The sequence below is a fragment of the Gossypium hirsutum genome, unplaced genomic scaffold (genome assembly GCF_007990345.1).
Source record: "Gossypium hirsutum isolate 1008001.06 unplaced genomic scaffold, Gossypium_hirsutum_v2.1 scaffold_155, whole genome shotgun sequence".
In the NCBI taxonomy this organism is placed as follows: domain Eukaryota; kingdom Viridiplantae; phylum Streptophyta; class Magnoliopsida; order Malvales; family Malvaceae; genus Gossypium; species Gossypium hirsutum.
Genome location: NW_024402839.1, coordinates 25,909 through 43,074, shown reverse-complemented (window position 1 = coordinate 43,074; position 17,166 = coordinate 25,909). Strand labels below are relative to the sequence as shown.

The 17,166-nt window shown below is 33.5% G+C and overlaps 1 pseudogene; it reads right to left on the bottom strand.

Moving 5' to 3' along the window:
- Positions 1-383: 383 nt before the first annotated feature.
- Positions 384-8,797, bottom strand: LOC121226384 (zinc finger protein BRUTUS-like At1g18910; annotated as a pseudogene).
- Between the last annotated feature and the right edge of the window lie 8,369 nt (positions 8,798-17,166).

The following is a 17,166-nucleotide window of genomic DNA, read 5'->3' as shown; positions in this document are numbered from 1 at the left end:
AAGACTAAAATTTGAACATGGATCAATTTGATACAAATGTGAGGCATTGTTTTCTTCAGTTTGTGACTTCAGATCTTCTCAAGCCTGTTAGATTCCGGATTACTGATTCTAAAAGTTTAGCTGTTTACATATCTTCAAGCACTAATTACAGCATAATGATGTGAAAGTGTTATTTCCTCTTTCTTCCCCTTAACTAAAACTCCGGGGGGGGGATAATCTTTAATTTTCCAAGCTTCCCAAGTAATTGAGACTAACGAGGGTAGAAATTACAGGACAAAAAATTGTTATTACAGAAAAGTTTAACCCTAAGCAATTTGTTACTACAGGACACTGATTTTGATTCCCCACAGGTTCACTCTTTTTATGAACCAATTGATTAGGAAATCACAAACAAGTACATTTTAGGGAAGGCAACATATCATATATTGTTGCTATCAGCAGTGAAGCACTCATATGAGAAAATGCAAGCAATTTCAGATATAAGGATAAATTTGCGCTGACATGATAACTGGATATGGTCAACTTAGAACTCCAATGATAACATTCATTGACATTAGAGATAAGGAGAAACAAACCTGCATGTCCCAAGTGACTTGCTACAGATTGGGCAGGTGTAGTGTGTACAAGTATAATCCTAGAACAACACAAGAAGCAGATAAATTTCGGTGAAGTTGCAAGGAAAAAGAACTTCAGACTTAAGTACCTGAAAACAAGCTGAGTGCATCATATGTCCACAAGGAAGCGCTTTTACTGGAGCTGTGGAGCTGAAGAAGTCTTCGTGGCAAATAGGACAATTGTCCTCAAAGGACTTTTCTCTGCATACATGCAGTGACAGAGATCGTGACAAGCAGGCATTGCAATTCATGCAGTGAAGTAGTCAACACCCAATCCCTTCCCTACTCGGCAGAGGTTACAGTAAGGGCAGTGATAAATTTGCCTGTTGAAAATTTTCCATGTTAAACAATTCATAAATGTAGAATCAAGAAGTTAACAACCCTCTATATTACATGATAGGTAGTTCACAATAGCTTTAAACTTGCACCAAATTGCAGTTTGTTAATGTTATGTTTGGAACATATTCCAAATTTTGGACTGGGATTTCGTTTAATATATAAATGAGAATGAAATCTATACATTATGCATTAAGCTAGTTCAGAATCAAAATAATTATCTATTTGACAGGTATAAAGAGATGAATTTCAAATTTACAATTACATAATAGAAATTTCAAATTCACTGCTCATTGGCATCCAAAAATTCATATATTTGAAAACTAATCATGAATACTAAATTTATATGCATTTTATCACGCAACTTATGCTATTTTAAATCCAAATTCATCTTTTGAATCCAAGTTTAAAGGCACCTAAGAAGACTAAAACGAAGAATAATATTGAAATATAACAATTTAGAATTCAGAATGAAAATAAATTATCGTAATGTTTGGACTTTTATACCTTTGATTGTATAAAATATTCATATCTGAGTTATCTATTGTCTTTTTCCATTCATGAAAGTAGAGGTGACATCATTTTATGTCAGATTTTGACATGGATAATACACATTTCCCTTTATATCTGCTCAACGAAAATTTCATTCCTTAAATTTCATGAGTCCCTGATAAAATGCAATGACTTCAACGTGACTATGCATAGTATATGAGATCATAAAGTATAACATTCCAAACATTTGAAATCAGTTTACTTTTGGCCTTTCATTTATGCGAAGAAAGAATGCTTATAAGTTATAACTGCAAAACTTATCAACCACCCACCAATGACCACATATCAAGCACAGGCATTTAAATAGTAAACTAGAGAAGAAACATATAAAATATCATATCAATTCTAATCGTGCAGTGAAGTAGCTTTGCATACTAATTTCTAGTATTGCATATTCTAGAGTAGAAATAGTGAAAGATAAGTTGAATGTTTCCAATGCCACTTTGATCATGGACAAACTCTTAAATCTGATCCTTTCCTATTAAGTTTGTTGGCTTAACAAAGGTAAAATAATGAGTTCAATGGTAGCAATGAAGTTTGAAGAGAATCAGAATTTAGTTGCATCATGTTAGGTGTCTAGAAATGTCCAAAATCAATCTTCAACACAGTAAATATCTTATATGAGAACAATTAAACAAGATATCACCTTTCGTCATCGAATAACTTGCAGATCCTGCAATAATATTTTCCCATTGATAGATTATGGCAGGAAACCGTTGAGCATGTAAATCCAATTGGCTGAATTACCAAGCATTTCATGCACATCATTTTTGTGACAGATTTTCTGCATATTTATTAGGAACAGCAGGTAAATGTGATGAAGAGACACAAAATTTAGAACTTCTAATTTTTAAAAGGGAAAGCAAATTCATATACAAAGTGTTATTACCTATCCAGTTTATGATCAGCCACGTCATTATGGCAATGAATGCATGTATAAAGCTGGTTGCAACATGGGGCAAAAAGTTTACAGTTCCTCTTGTAGTGTTTACAACCCAATGCTAGTTCAGAGGGTCACGATAGGATGGATGCTGACTGGAATTCCTTCTCCATTATTTGAATTGTTTACTTCTAAATTAGATATCTGTTGCTTAAGAATCCAACGACTGTACAGAAAAAAAGAGTCAAATTCTATGAAGATATAAAAAACACATACACCCACAAATAGATATATAAACAGCTGAAAAGGCACTAATTGTATTTTCTAGCAGCCTATTGTCGCATTTGAGATAAATGTATTAGCTCATGGGTTTTTGGAGATAGGAGTTTCTGCCTGCAAACCCAATTATAAACATGTGAAATAAGCGTTTAGATTATCTAAAAGCAGCCTACGAAGACCACAAATCTTCTCCTAAAGTTTAAAAGATATCATTTACTGGAAAGTAATGCTTATTACCCACCTCATTAGTAAGTTCTGCATCACGTGTGATTTCCTTTCAGGATCTAACGATGTGTCAGATGACACCCTTCTTATGGCAGCCTCTAGATCTTCTTGACTCATTGTCTTTAGTTGTTTGCATTGCCCAGTGTTATGAGTTACTTGAAACTTTTGATCTGGCTCATTAGTCCAGCCCATCAGATCAGCTGCTTCATTGCATCGCTTGTCACTGCTCATGCTAAACAGTTTGGAACATTCAGAACAGTTTTCATCACCTTTAAAGCCTTTACTTTATCATCTATGTTGGGCAATCTTAACAGCTCAACTCAGCACCATTCGAACTAGTTCTTGAGAAATTGTCACAAATGGCTTCTCGTTTGTTAAGGACTTCAGGATAATATGTTGTGATAATCTCCAATGGATCTGGGGTCCACGAAGGAATAGTTGACTCTCTGTTTCCTTAGCTATTTTATGTCCTTCCCACCATTCTCCTAACCATTCATCAACATGTATTTCTCGTGCACTGTGCCATAAGGACTTAAGAGTTTGCTGCTCATCCGGAGTCAAAGATGACATAAGCCAGGGTATCATATCTTGTAATATTTCTGCTCCTGTTCTTCCAAGCATGTTTCCTATGATCATTTCTTGCTCCTTTAGCGTGAAACATTCTCTAAATAAGGGCCAAAGTTCAACTTCTTCACGATGCACATGTCAGAGAGTAACTTATGCATCGATTTGCATGTATCCTGAAGATCAATACACAGCTTTTGGCGCTTCGCCACCCAGTCCAGTGTAACTGGTTCACCACTAGAATATTCAAGTTGCAATTCATATATCTCATCCAAAATGAGGGATATTTTGCTGAAGTTTTCAGCTTCTATTTCATGGTCCAGAGAATAAGAGTGGCTGATATTTCTGTGTTTTCCCTTTGCTTCCAAAGCTGGAAAGCTACCTCATCCTCTGCATCACTGTGGATCCGATATAAGAGTGTATCAAATGGAAGCGTTGGCGGAACTCAGGGAGAAACCCGGCATTTTCTGTCAGCAGAGCTGAACCAAGGACAAGATAATCCAATCTTTCTTTAAAGCCTTATGAAAGAAGAAATCATATCCATTGGTATTGGTTCATCAATAGCATAATCAACACAGTTCTTCTCACAGAAAAATCTGGAAAAAAGCATAATCCCTTGTCATTTTGGGAAAAAATATATGCAAATTGATTCCACCGCAGTTTGATGTCTCACCGTGCTTAATGCCATGGGAGCTGGCTGAAGAATAAGGGAAGTCCTTCTTTCCTTTGTAAACAAAAACTGGCTTAATTATCTTAGACTTAGATCCTTTACCAAGGGACATATCGGAAAGAAAGGAAGAAGATCCAGCATCCTCCTCAATTGACACAGGAAGAAAAGAGCATCTGCTGCTGAACAATTTCTCCAAGTCCCTTCTAAAACTTTCAACTGAGGTTTTTCCTGAATAACCTAAAAGGAACCACTCCAATAAAAGGATGCAAAGATGCATGGGTCAAAGAATATCCTTTCTTTATAATATGCAGAATGGACCTAGATTCATCCTCAGATAAATGAGCAGCAAACCAGGTGACCACACATTTCAGCAAACCTAGTGGCACCACCTGGAGGCTTATGCACAGAAGCTGCTGCTGCATTTCTTTACTGCAGTTCTTGCTAATGATGGGGAATACCTGAAAGAAACTGGAAAAGTGTCAAAGGAAAATGTAGCAAAACATTTTTAATAATTGGTTGATGGCAGTCATCCAGGCAAAACTTCAGTGAGTGATTATTGGAACATGGTTGGTATGTAACTACAAAGAGATAAAGCCATATCATGACTTAAAATTGAAGCTGCAATAGAGACCATCTTATCCTACTTTTCTGTATAAGAATGGCAAATAAATAATCACTTTATACCTCATTTTCTTGTAAACTAAATTTTATGTCAATGTTCCTCACAAAGGACTCCAGTTTCTGGCACAGCTCCTTCACAAACTCATTTCTGTTATCCCCTTTTGACTATTATAATTTACCAAGTACAGTAAATGTTTAATATCACTTGCAATGTAGAGATCTTGAGCGGCAGAGACAGCTGAATGTCGGAAACATCAACCAAGACAGGGTAAAAAAGCTTCTCCAGTGCATTGCTGCAAATAACAAAACAAGTTCTGAAAGTTTGGACAAGATGATAAAGAAATAATAGCACAAGGAAAGATAATAGAGGTATTTCCGAGACTTAATAGTGCACGTCTCCAGACTTAGTTGTTAAGTCTTGAGACTAAGATTCCCTGTTTTCAAATCTTGGCTACTGACTTTGGAGGACTTAATACTCTTTCCTTCAAGTATCGATACTTCACAGTTCACTTTTAAACCATAGTTAAACCAATCTAAGGGGCCCAGAGTCACTGTTCACACCATAGGTTGACCATATAGAGACCTCAAATAAGTTAGGCTCATAGAGAGCCACCAACCATAATTTGAGGTCTCTATGACTGGGGCCATTGCCAACTCAGTTAGGGGTGTTACATTTAGTGGCACAGACAAAATATTTAAAGTAGACACCTTAATCAAATAAATTTTAATTAGTCTGCAAAATGTTTTAGGAAACATATGTTACCAGTAGAAGATTAGGACATCAGCAAGGAATTTCAGTCTGAGTACAATAAAATCAAGATTTTGAAAGCAGCTTGATGTTTTTACTTGATGCAGCTCTGCCAGAATTTCTTTCAAATCTTTTTGAATGGCTCCTTGCCAGAAAAGAAGGCCATCAATTGGATTATTCCCGGTATTTGTTTGAAAACAAGGTGCTTTCATCCATCCAAGAGGATTCTTAATCAAATGGAATTTGAATTTGCTTTTGATAGAGATAGGACCATCAAGAGGCTGAACTCCTTTCGCAAGCTCAATGTGAAACTCAAAACCAGTCCGGTGTTTCTTATCTAGCCAGGATACTACAACCTTCAAAATTTGTTTAAATTTGTTACCGTCAGGAAGGTTACTCAAATTCTGGTAAGAATATAACAAGTGATCTACCTCTTGCAATGATTTTTCCTTCGGTACAACTTCTCTTACAAAATTTTTATTTCTTCTTGCTCATCTGGATGAGAAAAAGAGATCACCCATGGTAGAAAATCCTGCAGCAGAATTACAGGGATGCTACCAATGAACCGCCACACCAGAGAAGCTTGTTCTTGGAAAGAAAATTGTTTAACCAGCAGAGGGAAAACCTGCATGCAGTGCATAAGATTGTAGAACGTTGGTTAGTCAGGTATGCATTGACATGTTGAACATGAAGAACGCAACTATATCAAAAATTAATTGTTGGAACTGCTGTTGTTAAATAAATTAAGTATCCTACTACTTTAAATATTTTGAGTGTCATCTTTAAAGAGCTCATTGTGCTAAAATTAAAAGATAAACAAATGAAAAAGTGACACAAAGACATAAAAAGAGAAGTTTGCAAACTTACTCTCCCTTGGTTAGATATCTAATCAATTGCCTTAAAGACATTAAATTAGAAAATAGAAAATAAAAGTCATCTAATCAATCAATAGATGCCATGGTTTTCCAGGCTAAAAAATTGCGATGAAATAGAAGTTTCTTATTCATAGCATAGCGGTTTCCTTCTTTTGCATCCTAGTTTTGATAAGGGCGTCTAATTAAAAATACTATTAGGGCATTTGAATAAAAAATACTTTTGTTCAATTTATAGACTAACAGAAAAGGAAACAAATGTAATTGAGGACTACAAGCTCATTTCGACTCCCTTATTATAGTTTGATGGACACACAGCATGCATTTAAATCTATTATGGAGTTATAAAACTTCCAGAAGATGTGTATAGGATAATCCTTTAAACTTTTATATGCATCTAATCTAATTATATATCTCCTCTGAGAATGCTTTTGATACTTTAGATGTGGCAATGGTAAAGTTCTCTCATCTACAACAGTTTCACAGTATGAACACAAAATGGATGAAGGTATGTATATATATACACTTTTTAACATAATAATTTATGCATCTATATAGCTCTAAGAAAAAAACCTTTGTGCCCACTCCCCAGAAACAATCCAACCTTCACCTTTGGGTATCGCTTAAACTAGAAACAAAGGGCAAGCTAATGGGGGAAAAGCAACACAATTCATGTAATGGGAAAAAGAAAAGCAAAAAGAAATAACTAATAAAAATAAATAAGAGAGTTACCTGCTTTTCTTCTTTCAACATATGCTGGCAAATAGAAGCTTGGATGGCGCCAATGCAAAATACAAGTTCTTGCAATGCTTTAGAGGTATTTTCACTTCCCTCCAATGCATTTAAGCAATAGAAAACAGAATCGAAGTTGTGATCTATACTTTCATGCTCCAGTGAATATGTACAAGCCACATTTTTAACATGTGCATCCAGAGCTAGAAAGACAACCTGCCAACAATTTTTGTTTATACTCATGGAACTACTGATGTCAATTGGAAAGTTATACGTACATAAACGCATACTATGATGGAGGTTAAAGTATCTAGGCATTCCTTGTTTGTCAAAATGAGATCTAATCTCTACTCTATAAAACTAGGTTATAAATTTTTGTACATTTCATATTGCTACAAACAAGTAAAATTGAAAACTTCGCTAATGAAAACCATCTAAATGCTAATGTGGACTTCTGAAATCCGAAAAATATCCGAGTTGAAACATTATAAAACATATGTGCTTGACGGAAAAAATTCTTTTGCTACTTTAGTTCTACCCACCGGTTTGTATTGTCAAATTTTAGGAGTTCATGTCAGCATTAAGACACTTTCCACTAACATTTTTATACACTGCAAGTACATCAAATATTAACCTTTTAACATTAACCTATGTTTTAAAAAAGAGCGTTTCTTTATTAGCTAAGCTTTGTTCAATGCTATGTCCGTCTTTAATTAATTTAGTATTACTAAAAGAATTAGCAGCAATTCTTATTTCTTTAACTCTTCTACTTATAAAATCAAAAGCCACATAACCTACCTAAACTCTGATTAATTTATTAATCTGATGGATGAAACATATAAATATTCAGCGTGAAAGTCAACTTATGTTTTGGTTACACCAAAGTCTTTCGTTTATAGTTGATAATTAAACAACAATGAATTAATGCTTATTGCATGCATAATCCTCGGCTAATTACTTGATCATCTTATATTCGTAAAATTAGTTAAAAAGAATCAACAATAAAGATTTCAACTGATCCAAAGCCACCTGCTCTATTTGATTGCTGAGAAATGAAAAGAAATGGAAAAAGGAAATTTTCATAGATTTTATCTGAAGAAGACAGAAGGACGACATTTGTCCGTTTTCTTCGGACGAGTCTATTTTCATTTTCTAGACAGCCAAACAGAATAAATATGCAGTCAGATCAGCTCACCTCATCTTCAGCAGCGCAGTGATACTTACAAACAAGCTTAAGAAACTCGAACCTTCTAAACAGCTCAACCACGAATTCACGCGAGTATGAGTCACTCTTCCCATCCGCAGCGGCCGCAACTGCCAAACGCCGGAGCTCAGTAAGCTCCGCCCGTATAGCCGTATGGAAGTAAAGCAGGAAAAGAATAGGAGCATCTTGGAGCCGCAGACCAGCCACCGCAGCAAGCGGCGACTTTCGGTCCTCCTCCTTGTCGGGCGGGTCTGAGTGAGCCTGGCCACCGCCCATGCACTGCTAAACCACGGGCAAAGAAGGCAACATGAAGAAAAGAGAGCGGGAAGGGCTTTGCATTTGGGAGAGAGTTTGGATTTTAAGCTTGTATGAGGACTAAAATTTCTGTTATGAATTGAACGATGGCAATTTGAATGATTTTTAAATTATTTTTTTGTTGTTTTTTACTACAGATTTAAGAGATTGCCACGGGGGGTGACGGGGATGTTCTACCAAACAACGTTATGGGATGAGTCGCACCGCAGGCCTTTTTGTGGTGTTGATGTCATAATGGGGCGTCAAAACGGGTTTCATTCGGATCGGGTCATGCCTAATAGAAATTTCTTTGGTTTTTCTAATATATTCTTATTTACTTCATAATCATTAATGTCCTTCAAAAAAAGGTTCATTGCAAGATTTGTTCTCTCTTTTTTCCGTACGATTTCGAATTTCGTCTAAAAATGATATGTGCATATATTAGTCTATTTTAATTTAACAGTTTTTGGAATTTATTAATATTAGTTAGTATTTTATTTGTAAAATATAGGTACACATAAGCATTGCTTTAGTACATTAATATATATTTATATGTTAATATAATTTAAATTTTATAAATATTTAACATTTTCAATTTTCAAACATAAAACAAATCAAGCAAATATAAAATATTAAAATGAGTTATTGAATACCCTAATTCGAGTCTCATCATATATAATTACGATACATGCATAAATAATGTGTGAGTTTTTTTAATTTTTTTATTTGATCTGGTTCTTTATCCAATGTACTTTATGCTGATTTATTCTACATTATACATGTGTTGTACAGATATGGTAGCATTATTCGAAAATAAACTTCACTAATTATTACAAATAATTCACATTTGAATAAATTATAGTTAGAATCGAGTATTACAAAGGACAATTAAACTAATATTTAAAATATATCCAAAACCAAATTAGAATAGTTCTAGAGAAGGCACACATAATGAGTTTTTAAGTTAAAATAAATTTAAAAACACCCCACACATGATTTTATGCAAGTAAAAGTTGAACTTGGAGCATCAGGGCCTTAAGACTTCAACTTCCGCGAACAAAACTAAATGTATCTAATTATTAGATATAAATATGACATATTTAATCATATTTAAATATATTTTCATTCTTACTAAAATGTTGTATCCAAACTTCATACAATATCCTTCTTTAAAATCTTTATTTTCTTTAAAAAGAAAAAGAAAAATCGTGACATTATCATGTTTAGTGACAAAGAATAGTAATGTAATATTTATGGTGAAGTTGTTTAGATAGATTTTTATTTGTTAAATAAATAACTTTAATAATTATTCAACAATAACAAATGATTTTAACTTCTTGATTAATTATAATATATATATATACTCACTAGCTATTAAGAAACAAAATTGGAAATGATTGACCCAATGTGAGGAGTTCTCCAACCCCGTGATTCCAAAATAGAAAAGACAAGGGAAGGTGAGGTTTACGCGGAGAAGGAGAGAGTGAAGGGGGTCTGATTATTTAAAAAACAAAAAGTGATTAAATAAAGTAACGGGAGGCCAGGAGGGCTTAAGTCCTAAATCATGCCGTCCGCTGCTTTTCATCACGTGAGGGGTCACCCATTGAATTTTCAGTTAGTTAAATTAAGTTGTAATGTCGCTACTCGCGCGCGTGTGTAGCTTTCGCCCAGCATGTGCCCTCCCCATGTCTCCACGTTCCTTGCCCTTTGGATTGACCGCATTTTGCTTACACCACAGGACGTATGGCTTTCATAAAGGCTTTATATTATATAGAGGCTATGTTTGGTTAGATTGAATGGTCATTATATTCTATTAGATCATTTTTTGAAGTAAACTATTTCGTATTTTGATTAATAATTCAATGTGGAATAACCATTCTAAAGGTAGATTTTATTCTGATCATTTTGTGATTTTAATGAATATATATAATAATTTTGATTGAACCACGTTGTCCTTTATTTTTATTTAATTTTAATTTTATAGTAATTCAAGCTAAGCATAAAAAAATCAACTATCACCCATGATTAATACATATCATCAATGAGCACTTTGTTCGATGATAAGGAGAAGTTATGGGTTTAGATGGGTAATGAATTTACTAATAGTTAATATAAAAATAGTGGTAGCAATGAAATTAGATATTGTAATAATATTGTAGTATAAGACAACAAGTAAACTAAACGCATCACACAGCACTCCACCGCCCATTCAAACTTACCTTAAAACCATGTTGTATTTGGATAATTTTTAAAATTTTAATTTGATTTAAAATTAAATATCTATTTTTTCAAAATAAGTTTAGATGTATGCTGATTATTTGTGTAATAGTATATTAAAATTTGGTTTTATTTGCAATTATTCGCCTTGTGTTGTTTGCATCTTTAATTGTAAATTTGTAATCATAATTTTTTTTAAGAAATATTTGACTTATAATGTTTGTATTCGTAATTTTTCCTTTAAAAAATCAAATATGATAAATAATGTATTTGGCTTCAAAATAATAGAACAAAAATTAAAAATAATAAATAATAAATAGGACACACCTCTTCAGAGTTTTTAAGTTAGGTTAGTTACAAGTAAAGTTTATCGTGGATTAAATCCTTATTAGGTTGATTTATGATTTTAATATTATACGCGATTGTTTTAGTTTTATTTGAACTAAAATATGAATATCAAATTTTGTCTATGATCGGTCATCTTTGTAAATGATCAATTTAAAACTATTTAGGCCCACTTATTTTTGTAAATATAATTATTTTAATTTAATATTTAGTAAGTATAGGTAACTTCTGTAAGGCCTAAATTTTGCCCGGGCCTAATATGGCCCCAAAGCCCAAAGACAACAACCCAAGCCCAATTAACAATACTAGCCCAAGGCCCAACGAACTTAAAATTTTACAACAAAAAACCCTAGCAGGAGCCTTCAGTGCCGCACGCTCTAGCCTAGTCCCCTCGACGCCGCAACCACCACCGGCCTATCACCACCACGCGTCTGACACCTGCAAAGAGAAACCAACAAGGCAGAAAACAACAAACAGACAATCCAAATCACAAAACAACAAAAATGGATATTAGGAGTTGTTTAGATCAGCTTTAAAAGCCAAAAATCTGGTGTTTTGTAACTCTTCTTCCCTTTTTACGAAACTAAGAAATAAAAATAAAAAACTAAGGTGATTCGAGACCTTCATTTTTCTGTTTTCCTTTGCATGCGATTTTCTTTTTGTTATTATTATTATTATTATTATTTTAAAATATTTTCGAAATATAAAAAGGAAACGGGAATCATACCTGAATCGACCCTTAGATCCGTCGTTATCGGTCCTTCGCCACCGTCTAACTCGGGCTTAGGGAAGGGCTAGGGCCTTTTCTTTATCTCCTTGTTCCCCCGTCTAAGATTTTGGTCTTTGGACGCGTTGATCGGAGACGTCCTCGTGCGGCGCCGGCCGTCAGCCACGGTGGCGCGAGCGTCGGCCCTGTTGGCCGGATTTGGGAGAAACCGAGAGAGACCTCACTCTATCTGTTTTTTCTAAAAAACTAAAGGAAATGAATTTTCTTTTATTTCTTTTGTTATTTATATAAGCTACAACACGGCGTCATTTTGGGCCTTAGTATTGGTGGCCAAAACGGCGGCGTTTCAAATTTGACCCGAAGACCCGACCCAACGGGTGCTGAGGATCCGCGTGTTTCCTTGGGGGACATTTGCGCATTTAGTCCCTCGCTTTTGTGAACATGTTCAATGTAGTTTTTGTCTATTTTTGATTTCGGCTCTAAATTTTATTTACATTGTAATTTGGTCCTAGAACCATGCGCATGCACCAGTATTGTAAACGGCGTCGTTTTGTGCCGAATGAAAACGGTTATTTTTGCGGTTAGTCCCTCCGCTTTTAATTCAGTTCTTAATGGCGTCCTTTTTAGTTTTAAATTTTCCCATGTAATTTTGTTAACATTTCATTTTCGTTCCATTTAAAGCGGTGCGTGTAAGGGTCAGGGATTAATTTCCCGATTAGCCCCCGCATCGTTGCGCGTGTTCCAATCGACTCCTATTTTTTATATTTCAAATCTAACCCACTGATTTTATTTAAACTCCAATTCGGTCCTTAATAAATTTAAGTTCAAATTTCATTTTTTTTTAAAAACGGTTACTAATTTTATTTTATTTATTTATTTTATTTGATATTCGTTTAATTATTTGTTTTAAATTTCCAATTAAGCTTATATGCCTTTTATTTATTTATTATTCATTTGCTTTATGTTTATTGGTTGACGTGTATTATTTGTGCCTTTATTCTCGCTATCTATTTATTTAATAATGTCAAATGCTTCCAAAATTTAGATCTATTAGTATTATGTGCATTGTCGTTGTTAAGTTCGTAGTATTATACATGCCATTGTATTATTATTATTCATGCACATTGATACTAGAACTTTTAAATATTAAAACATTTGAATTTTACGATGTATGTTAGGCCTTTGTTTCAAATGCATGTTGTATTATTATTAATAGCCATGTACAATTCCTTTTGCATATTAAATGATTTCTCTAAAAAACCTAATAAATTAAATGCGTTTTTTTTTAACTTTTCACTATTCTTTTACCTAAACTCGTAACAAATCTCAAAATAAGGCAATATTTCGCATTTGAAAATTCGACAAAACGTGTCCTAACGTGCTGGGTTTCGATTTTTCGTTCGACCCAATAGTCAAATATCCTTTTAAAATTTTAAAATAATAAAGGCAATATTCCGTATTTGGAAATTCGGGAAGTCGTGCCCTAACTTACTGGGTTTCGATTTTTCTCGCGTTGAACCTAAATAACCGAATATCCTTTTAAAATTGAAATAAATGAGGTTTAAATAAGAAAATAAAAGGCAAGCTTACTCTAAAAAATACGAGGTGTGGTGTCTTAACTTACTGGATGTGACATCTTGTTACTTCGAGATAAGAAGGCATTTTCCATTTGGATTTATTCGAGTAATTTTAAAATAACATATATAAAGAAGGATCGTATTTTTAAATTATTTACGAGTTTTTAATTTTCGACACACAGACACTAATTAATCAACTAGGTACCAATTTTGGGCGTTACGAGGGTGCTAATCCTTCCTCGTACGTAACCGACTCCCGAACCCATCTTTCTGAATTTCGTAGACCAAAAAGCGTAATTTTAATAAATCAAACTGTTTATTAAAAATAGTAATTTTCTAAGGTGACCCGATCACACCTCATCAAAAAGGATTGGTGCCCACTTTCGTTTTTTTTCCAAAATCCAAGTCGACCCCATTTCATCAAAAAAATGGTGTCAACAACTTCTTTTACCATTATATATTTTTAAATAACCTATCGTATTTTTCAATCTTTACATTATAGTACAGTATAATTAATAAAAATATATATTATAAACTTGAAAATGGATCATGTTAAGTCACTCTTAAATTTTAAATATTAAAGTTCGAGCGTAACCCATATTTCGAACAAACTTATTTTTTTATTTAAATTCATTTTTAGTTTGTTTGTCTAAATATTCTGAAATTTCAAACAAATATTTAAGCGTGGGTGGGTAACCTAACCTTTAATGAGGTATAAGTATGGTTGGGTTTTTTTTTTTTTTTTTGAGTGGGGGAGAATGATGAAAACATATTCTATAAGAGAGGGGGTGACATTGAAATTTTTAGTTTATCCATTATTTATTTTTAACGGAAAAGGTATTATCATCCTTAAAATTTGATGAAAATTTCAAATATTTTCATGACTTGGATGATACCATGTGTCTTCTTAAAAAAGCAAGTGCTAAGTTTTGTATGATAAACTGGCATATATGGTGGGTGCGAAACGAACTCATGGAACAATGGTGAGGTTCCTTTTTCGATTATTTTATCACGATCACCTGTTTATTTATAGGAGTGACAAGCAACAAGAAGCGGTATTCAAACTTATGGTGATCCGATGAGAAATGGTCTCTCTGTTGAAGGACTGAGTGCAGGAATAGGTGTGCGGGAATGCTTGATTGATGCTGCATTGTTCGCGCAGGAAGCCAAGTGTGGTGCCGATGTTGTGATAAAAAAAACGGATGTGTCTTTTCTAAAGCCCCTTTCTTCGGTCTCCAAGCGATGGCATTAAGGTGCGAATTGCAATGGATAATATGGAATCTACAAGGAGTTGTTACCATTTTTGAACTAAATTATATAAATTGTTACTCCACTATTAGAAAATTTATTATTAAATCACTCAACTTTAAAAATTATAAAATAATAATTTAATTTATCATTTTATTTTATTTTAGTTCAAAATCATTAAAATACCAATACTAAAATGACATGTAGTTTTTATACTTTAATTTTTTTCGCATAATTTTAATTTCATTTTATATTTTACATAAAAAAACCTGATTTTAAACTTAAAACCCAAAACGCTCCTTTGGGTGAAGCTCCAACTTATCTACTTTAAACAAATTGACTCACAAGTCAAAACTATATCCACTTATTTAGATTAGCTCATAAGAGAACCCATTAAAGCAAATCTAACTATTGTCTTATTTCATTGAAAGAGTCCAGACAAATCGTTTAAATGGAAACGAGAAAAAAACTACCTTCTTTCTGTCAGTGAGCAAGTATCTTCCATGAGCATTAAGGGTCAGGACCATACGAGTCCACTCAGAAAACCAACTGACCTTTACAATCGTAAACAGTGAAGCCATTGTTGGTGAAGAAAAGCGAAGTTTTAAGCACAGTTAGATGTTTCTCTTTTTCGTATACATAATCACCATCCACCACCCAGGCCCGATCCTTGGGTAGTTTGGGAGTAGAGTTGTCCAGGGTCCAAGGTCGGAAAGGGCCCAAAAAAATTATTTCTTCAAAAGTGAAAAGAACTCTTCATCTTCTAAGCTTTTTGATACGTTACAGACAGAAAAAAAAAACAGGGGAGTTCATTGCAGCAGGAAAAAAAAGAAAAAAAAAAGACTTTCAATTCTTCCCCTTCATCTCCAACTCCTTGACTTCTCAAACCTCTTTTGGTTACTAAATTTCAACTCCTACCATTAAAGCTAAAAACAATTTCATCCCCTCCCAAAAAAAAATCAACCATTACTAGCATTGTTGCAGGTACAATTCATTAATTCTCCCTCCTTCCTCTTTGTAGCTTCGCAGGAATGGGTCACGAGCTATATCTGTAGAAGGGATCGTGAGCCCTACAAGGGATCTCCACTCGTGACCAGTGGGTACGAGGCTCGCTAGAGATGTCAGTCCAAGGATCAGAAAGGACTGTGTGCTTCGCAGACACACATTCATTAGGCCAGGGGACGCCCAGGGAATGTCAGCACCAGAGACATGGAATGTTAGTGCCATCGGCCCCCAGATCGAGACAAAATAGTGGGCTCTATTGTGAGTTGTAACAGTAGCAGTAGGAACATGTATAAATACTCACTGTGTTTCCCTTAATACGATACGAGAAAAATATTACTAAACAAATTTACATTTTAGTCTATACATATATTAAACTCTTGACTGAGTCGGTGTGACGAGTCAATCGAGCACCAACTTAATTGAGAAATTATTAAAATATTTTTATATACAAAATAAGAAATATTAATACAAAATTATTTTTGTCTTTTCATGCTTTTTAATAAATTAATACTATGATGCGATTTGAACTTGAGGCACATAAGTTTTAAAATTTTAAATTTTTTTTTGTCAAAATTAGGATATCCACCGTCAATAGCAATGACTAATCTCCTCAATGTGAGTACTGTCCAAAGAAATAAACGAACTTTTAATTTTAGCATTTCAAACCTAATATCACTTAACTTTAATATAAAATATTTGTAAATATATTTTTACATAGATTTTTGGTGTGCCATAATTTAAACTATTTTATTTGATTCGGGTTGCATATAATATTTCCTCTTTTTGAAAAAAAAAAGATTAATTATTCTTTAATCAAAGTGTTTTGCAAAATAAAAGATTAAAATTTGATAAAAATTATCAATAAGTGTTGTGTTTAATGGTTTAGGAAAAAAATATAAGTTTGAACTTTATAAACAACATTGTTAAACTGAGCAACTATAAATCTTGAATTTACAAAAATTAATATAAAAAAAAACATTTTACAGGTTAAAACTTAAAACAAAATAAAAACTCCTTTTGTTTTTAGAGTAAGTTACTAAAAATGAATTCCTAAAGCTATGTGGGATACTGTGGACACAGTTGAGATACAATGACAAAAAATATCCTATCATTGGAATATATTTTGTGTGGGAATATAATCATTTAGATTTAAAGAATGGAATGATAATATGGTGAATGACAAGGACATACCCCTTTTAGGTCTTGCATTTAGATTTTTGACTATGGATTGGACTCGTTTGTGATGTCAGGAATGACGACCACCAATTTCAACCTTCCTTTTTATTAAAAGGAAACACAAATACTTTAATTTTACCAAAAACAAAACTTTGAAAGTTTGATAAAATCAATAATTCTGCACAGATAGCAATATTAATATTAACTGAGTTAAGACTCAATCGATTATTAAAGAGTTTTTTAGTGTTTAATATTATTGCAACAACATACAATATTTAAA